Raw genomic sequence first — 6740 nt, 5'->3', positions numbered from 1 at the left:
TATATATATATATACACACACACACACACACACACACACACACACACATATAGTATATATGGATATATGTATACTTTATATAGAGAGCCTGCCCATAGTTTTAGACAATGTTCTTATATTGCACATGAGGTCAAGTGTGGAATTTTCTACAAGTGGCATTATATAGATGCTCAAAAAATTTTCATATTTTGGAGAATATCAGATTTCAGATTTCTGGGTTAGGGATGTGCAATTTTTGTATGCCATTTTTGAGATCTTAAAATTAGACCTAAAGCCTAGCTGGGGTTTGACGTAGATTTTATTAGTTTCCAAGTATTTATTAAACAAAACAAAACAACACCACTGACTTCGATCTGGTCTGATGAAACCCAAGCTAAAAGGTAGCTGATACATATTAGTATTGTGTATAATATGTGAATTGTTTTCAAAACAAATCTGGTTAGAATCATTGATTTATCCATTAAACACAATTCATTGAACACCGTTTGTGAGTCAGGCAATACCAGGCTTAGAGACATAAAAAGTAATTCAGGTGAAGTGCTTAAGTAGCACCTAGATAAACAGGGGAGACTAATGTGTATTAAAAAAGATCAAATCTAGGTTTTATTTTCGAATCAGATTCTGACATCCTAAATGCTTTTATGAGAAATAATGGGACTCTATGTATACTAAAACATTTCAGAACATTCAAGGAATATAATAAAAGGTTGAATAATTACCTTAGTCTCAATGATAGCCCATGCATTTGGAAATGAATTATGTATGATAATCTTTGACTTTGAGTCACCTTGGTATTTTTACCACAAATTAATTTCTTAGTTTAAACAAATACTTAATTCTAGGTGTTCTGTGCCCTTTCTAGATATCTATTTATAACAATATACACATATAGTCAACATTAGCTCAACTATTTATAAATTTATTTTGACTTAAAAATTAATTTGTTTAGAGCTGTGCAGTATTCAATGCCTCAGATTTATTCTACCATAAGAAGCACAACACATACCTAATCCCAAATCCCACATGACCAGTAAGTCCATTTAAAATCTGCCCATTTCTAAATATAAGGGTGGCATTAACAATCTCTTCTTTCCTTCTGTTAAATATAACTGAAGTGTGCGCTTAGCTCCTGCCACAGCAGTCCTGTTTGGAATGCACATAAACTCCCATAAAGATGACTTTCTATTTCACACAGGTCACTATGAAATGCAAAATATTATGGTTTTGTATTATATTAGCTCATGAGAACTTACCATTGAGGTTTTCCTCTGTACCAGATTTACTGCTTACTGTATAAGTACTCGTGTCCTTCAGATAACATTGAATCCTTAAATTAGTTCAAATTTAGCTTCTTAACTGTATACTCAAGTGTGGTCTTCTTTTGTGGTGGCAAGTGGTAGAATTATCAAATAAAATATAGGATGCCTAGTTAAATTTGAATTCAAATAAACAATGAATATATTTTTAATAGAAGTAGAATGTACCAGTTATTGCATGGGACATACTTGTTACAATTTAAAAAAACTATTTAAAATCTAAATTATAATTGTATATATTTATGGGGAAATAATGTTTTGGGATGTATGTGCGTGTGTGTGTGTGTGTGTGTGTGTGTGTGTGTAAAAAGCAGCATGATTAAATCAAGCTAATTTCCATCACCTTGAATACTTATCATGTTGTGGTTAGAACATTTTTAAAGTTTATTTCTTCCATGTGAGAGGGAGAGAGACAGAGAGAAAAACAGGGAGAGAGGTAAAAGCAACAGGTCTTCCTGTTGTGATCCACCCCACTCTTAGCCAGCCAGGATCATGGCGCGTGCCCTCTGTTCATAAAGAGACCTTGGACCGTAAACTCAAGACTCCCACATGGTCTCGGCACCGGCAAGCATTGTTACCACACCACTCCAGCTGGCCTGTGGAGAACATTTGAAATTTACTCTCTCAGCAATTTTGAAATATATCATATGCTATTATTAAAAATAGTCACTGTGCTGTGCAATGGATCTCTAGAAAAATTATCCTCCTGTCTAACTGAAGATGTTTTGTGTTTTTATTTGCTAATTCTGGCAACTCTAGTGGTTGAGCTTTTTGGAAAGAGAACAGTCTTACAATATTTAGATATACATACCTACGAAGTTTAACACCAGAGTGTGTCTCAGGTAAGCCCAGACTGTGTAGGTGTATATATATATTTAAAGACATCAAATTGTAAACCTTGTTCGGAAGCCTTGGTACATCGTATCGTTTTAGCGTTAAAACCTTTAGAATAATTATTTAAGTTAAAATACTCTTGAGATGAAATGCCCTGGGCTCTTGCCTGTCTCTCTCTCCTGGTTCACAAGGAATTAGTTTCACAGTCACTTCCTGTAGTCGATTCAATATGAGACTGAATGTTTTCCATGTCACCGTCACCTCCAACAGGTCACAACAGGAAGCAAAATTTCAAGTCCAAGTTTAATATTTGGCTTTTGTTATTTCATAACTACTGTCTTTTTTTTTTTTTTTCTGCCCAGATTTCCTTTTATTGAATTTTGATCTTTGGTTCTCTCTCTTTCAAAGGAACTGAATCCACTCACACAATGATTCAATTTGAAACTTGTAAGGACTTTTCCCTCCTACGTCTGGATATCCAGGGCCACCAGCAACGGTATTGTTCTCCTGTGTGGCTCCCATTGTGATGAGTTCACAATCCTAATCTTTAGATCTACTGCAAGTTTAATTGAAAGAAGCATTTCAGCACTAAGATCGATTATGCAGTGAATTGGAGAGGAAATAAAAAAAACTAACATTGATGTGTGTCTAGGGTTCCACAAACATGCCGGATGAACAAATATGTTGGCTCATAATTTATTTCAAAAATGGCTTTGTAATACAAAATGTTGAATAATAAAAAAGGTTGATGCCTGTAAATAGGGCTGATATCTTCTCTAGAGAAATTCCTCTTTCTAAATAAGGGTCTACATCTGCAAGCGGCAAGTCCTTAGTTATCTGGGGATGCAGAAGTGATTGAGTAAATATGTCCCAATCCTGGGCAAGCTTCCGAATAGGAGAGTTACTGTTATCAAAGGCTTAGATACTCGTCAATGAGAGCAATGTGTGTTTTTAAAACAGCAAGTTGTGAGAGTTACTCTGTTTAAAGATGGCTTCTTTCTTCCACATGAAATTCAAATCGTTCTCCTAAGAAGTCACTTGGCTATAGTTGTCTGATTTTGGTCTTGACCAAATTGTGGGTAATCTTTATTAAGTTGTAAGCATGATTTTATACCATTGTTGTGTTTGTTTAGAGAAATTTTTGCCCAGAAGAAACTTCTCTTGGTCTTTCATACTATCCGGAAAGGGGTCCTCCCAGGTATTTCAGACTCTGGGTGTCATCGTATAGTGAATCAACATCTGTCACTGATTGATTTGTGATCTTTCCTATGCCATTTGGTGAAGGTAGCAAAATGACCAAAAAGCAAGTGGTCAAATGTGATTCAAACTATTAAAAATCTGACCCTCATCCTAAACCTTAGGAGTTTTGGATTTGTGTTGTGGAACATTTCTGCTTTTCATGCTAGTTAATTGAGCTCCTACTTAGAATACACTAGCTTATTACAAACTTGTTAGAATGCACATGCATTTTAAAAGCATCTATGTACCATATTCATTAAATCACATATGTCTTCCATATGCTGGTGACTTATGCAAATCTCAAGAACAGCAGTCTCCTTCCCAGAACCTGTAGGGTTCCTGGGAATGTTGAAATACCATAATTTTATTGATTCTGACTTTAAATATTTCAGATGCCATCAAGTTGAAATTTGGCAAGACAACTTCTACTCTATGTATGTTTTTAAAACTTTTTTTTTGATGTGCTTGGGGATTCTAACTAAGATGAGAGATCATGAAAGTGAAAATCCATTATTTGACAAGCAGGTGAAAAACCTGTCTTTCCTGGGAGTTGCCCTGTAGCAGTATCATCCCGGATAAGTTAAAGACAGGAGTGGGGATTTGTGCAAGTCCCAATCCTTCCATAAGATTCTCCTGAGAAGTCATCTGGCTATTGTAGGCTGATTTTGATTTTGACCAGTGCTGGTAACTTTTGGTAAGGTTACCAGTCCATAGCCCTTCCTCCAGCCATTTACCATCCTGAGGACTGAAGGAAGAAAAAGGGTTTCCAAAAAAGCATTTGCAGGGAACAGGCAGAGGACACAGGAGGGCACCAGGGGCTGAGCCATTATAAGATGACTCCATTGAACACTTGTGGGTTGCCAACCTCCATGACGATTTTGAGTGAAAGACCTTGGATAGGCTTGTACCTGAGGGCAGAAATTGGGTAATTAAAGGAGGCTGCAGTTTTGCAAAAGCCCTTGAAATATTGAGCTTCCATAGTCAAATTTAATATTACTTGAACCTTTTTGGTCTAAATAGGCAAGTGAGACTAGTGAGGTTGGTTACAGGACCTGCAAATAGCCCCAGACCAAGAGACACTGCAAATCATTGAGCACTTCCTGTGCTTTTCACCAAAACCGCCTTGCAAGGGGATCCAAGTTATCTGGTATGCTGCTAATTGTTTATGCAAGGCATACTGCTGGCAGGTGAGAGCCCTTTACAAAGAGTACTATTGATCCTAGGAGCTGCCAGCCTTTGCTTTTAGAATAGTGTTGCCTCAAGCTATCAAAACGTGAGAATCATCTGATACAGTTGTTAAATGATCAGGCCTGATCATGGAGATTCTGATTCAGGGGGTGGTTAATAGAAGGGTGAGATAAGGTCACAACTGGTGGGAGAAGATCTGGGGATCTGCATTATTATTATTTTTTTTAAGGCTTTTGCCATGTGGTGCATATGCTTACTGGAGAGTGACATAGAGTGAGATACTGAGAGGGAAAGTGAGAACCACCTCTTTTCCCCAGAGGTATGGCCATACTGTAATCCTGTGTCCTCTGTTTTTTTTTTCCTGGAATTCTGGGCACACATGCACACACACCTGGTGTGCTTTTCAAGCTGCAGGTCTGGGTCTCAAAGCATGGTCAGCCGTGTGGGAGTCAGAGATGTAACCTCTATGCCACTTGCTGGCCCAGGATCTGTCTTTTTTTTTTTTTTTTTGGAGAGATTTTCACTGTAGGGCGCGTGTGCTCGCCAGACAGACAGAGAGAGACATAGAGACAGAAAGTGAGAAATCACCCCCCCAGGGGGGATGGTCACGCCGCAATCCCTTCTCCTCCATTCTCCTCTCGGTATCTTGGGCACACACGCACAAGCGCCTGGCGTGAGTTTTAAGCCACCGGGTCCAGGACGTGAACTGCGGTCGGCTACATGGGAGTCCAGCGACATAGCCATTACGCTAACTGCTGGTTCCCAAGGATCTGTCTTTTAACATGCGCCTCAGAAAATTATGATCTGAGTCAAGCTAACATTTACTTTAGGGTGCGTTCATGTATGAAATGCCTTGGTTGGTTGAATTTGATCCCTAGGATTTGATGAACAAGTACATCATGCTACTCTATTCATCGCTTATCTTAATTTCGTAGACTTTGGAACATTTTCCTTTTTATCCTTTACTGGGAACAGAATCCAAATCTGTTTTTCTTCTCATGAAAACTGCTTCACCTACACGATCATTTTGGTTCTCTTTGACCTAAGCTTCCAGCCATGTGTGGATATCGAATGTGAGGACAGGAACTGCATGCAGCTTCCCATAGAAGGATGCACTTTGTGTCCAGGTGGGTAACTGCACATCTTTGCTTCTCTTTCCTCGTCACTTCCAGACTCCATGTCTGTATCTCTGCCTTCTAACCTTACAGAACAGCCTCATTGACAATCCGTGTACTCCCCATTGTTTCTCCTATAGTTTTGTTCCTTTATGGGACACCACATACTCTCAATGCATTTACTTTTAGCTAACTCCTACCACTTTTGTTATAGCTTTCATGACCCCTACCATTAAGGGGAATATGTGTCCTTTTTTCATATAGCATCACATAGTTACATCTAGGAAGAAATTTGTTGCATCCCATCAATTTTAATGTCACCCTGTTAGACTATAGTCTCTGGATTTCTAAAAACAAGCACAGTGCTTGGCACATGGTCTGTATTCAGTACACGTTAATTAAAAGAAAGAATAGTTATTGCTTATATTTTTATAAAGAATTATTTATTAATTTTATTTATCATTATTGTTCATAGTTTGTTTTTTTATTTGCTACAGGGCACATACATGCACCAAAGAGAGAGATAGAGATGATAGAGATAGGTAGAGAGAGAGAGAGAGAGAGAGAGAGAGAAGGCAAGAAAGTAAGCTGTCAGTTCCGGGACCAAATGGTGGTCAACCATGTGGGAGTCCAGCGCCTTAACCACACCACCTTCTGACCCCACATTTTCTTTTCTTTTGTTAAAAACAAACAAACAAACAAACAAAAAACTTAATGTTATTCATGATAGAGAGCACATGTGCTTGTAGGAAAGAGAGACAGAGACAGAGATATAGAGAGAAGCACCTTCAATAAGGTCTCTTCAGGCTGTGATCTCCTTCTCCAGACCCCCAGCACCTCAGGATCTTGGGCTCACAAACATGTGCCTGGTGTGTTCCAGATGAACCAAGATGGGAATTTAAACCTGCCATTGGCCGTGTGGATTCCGGCACTGCAGTTCAGCAAGCTACCAACTGTGCCACAGAAGTAAGCCCTTAGTTACATCCTCTGATGCCATGCAATGTTTATGCTCTTCTTTGGCCGTAGGAACACAGCAGGAGCAGTGTCT

Source organism: Tupaia chinensis, unplaced genomic scaffold (genome assembly GCF_000334495.1).
Source record: "Tupaia chinensis unplaced genomic scaffold, TupChi_1.0 Scaffold000314_1, whole genome shotgun sequence".
Lineage (NCBI taxonomy): Eukaryota > Metazoa > Chordata > Mammalia > Scandentia > Tupaiidae > Tupaia > Tupaia belangeri.
The sequence above is the reverse complement of the archived record's forward strand: the minus strand, read 5'-3'. Positions refer to the sequence as shown.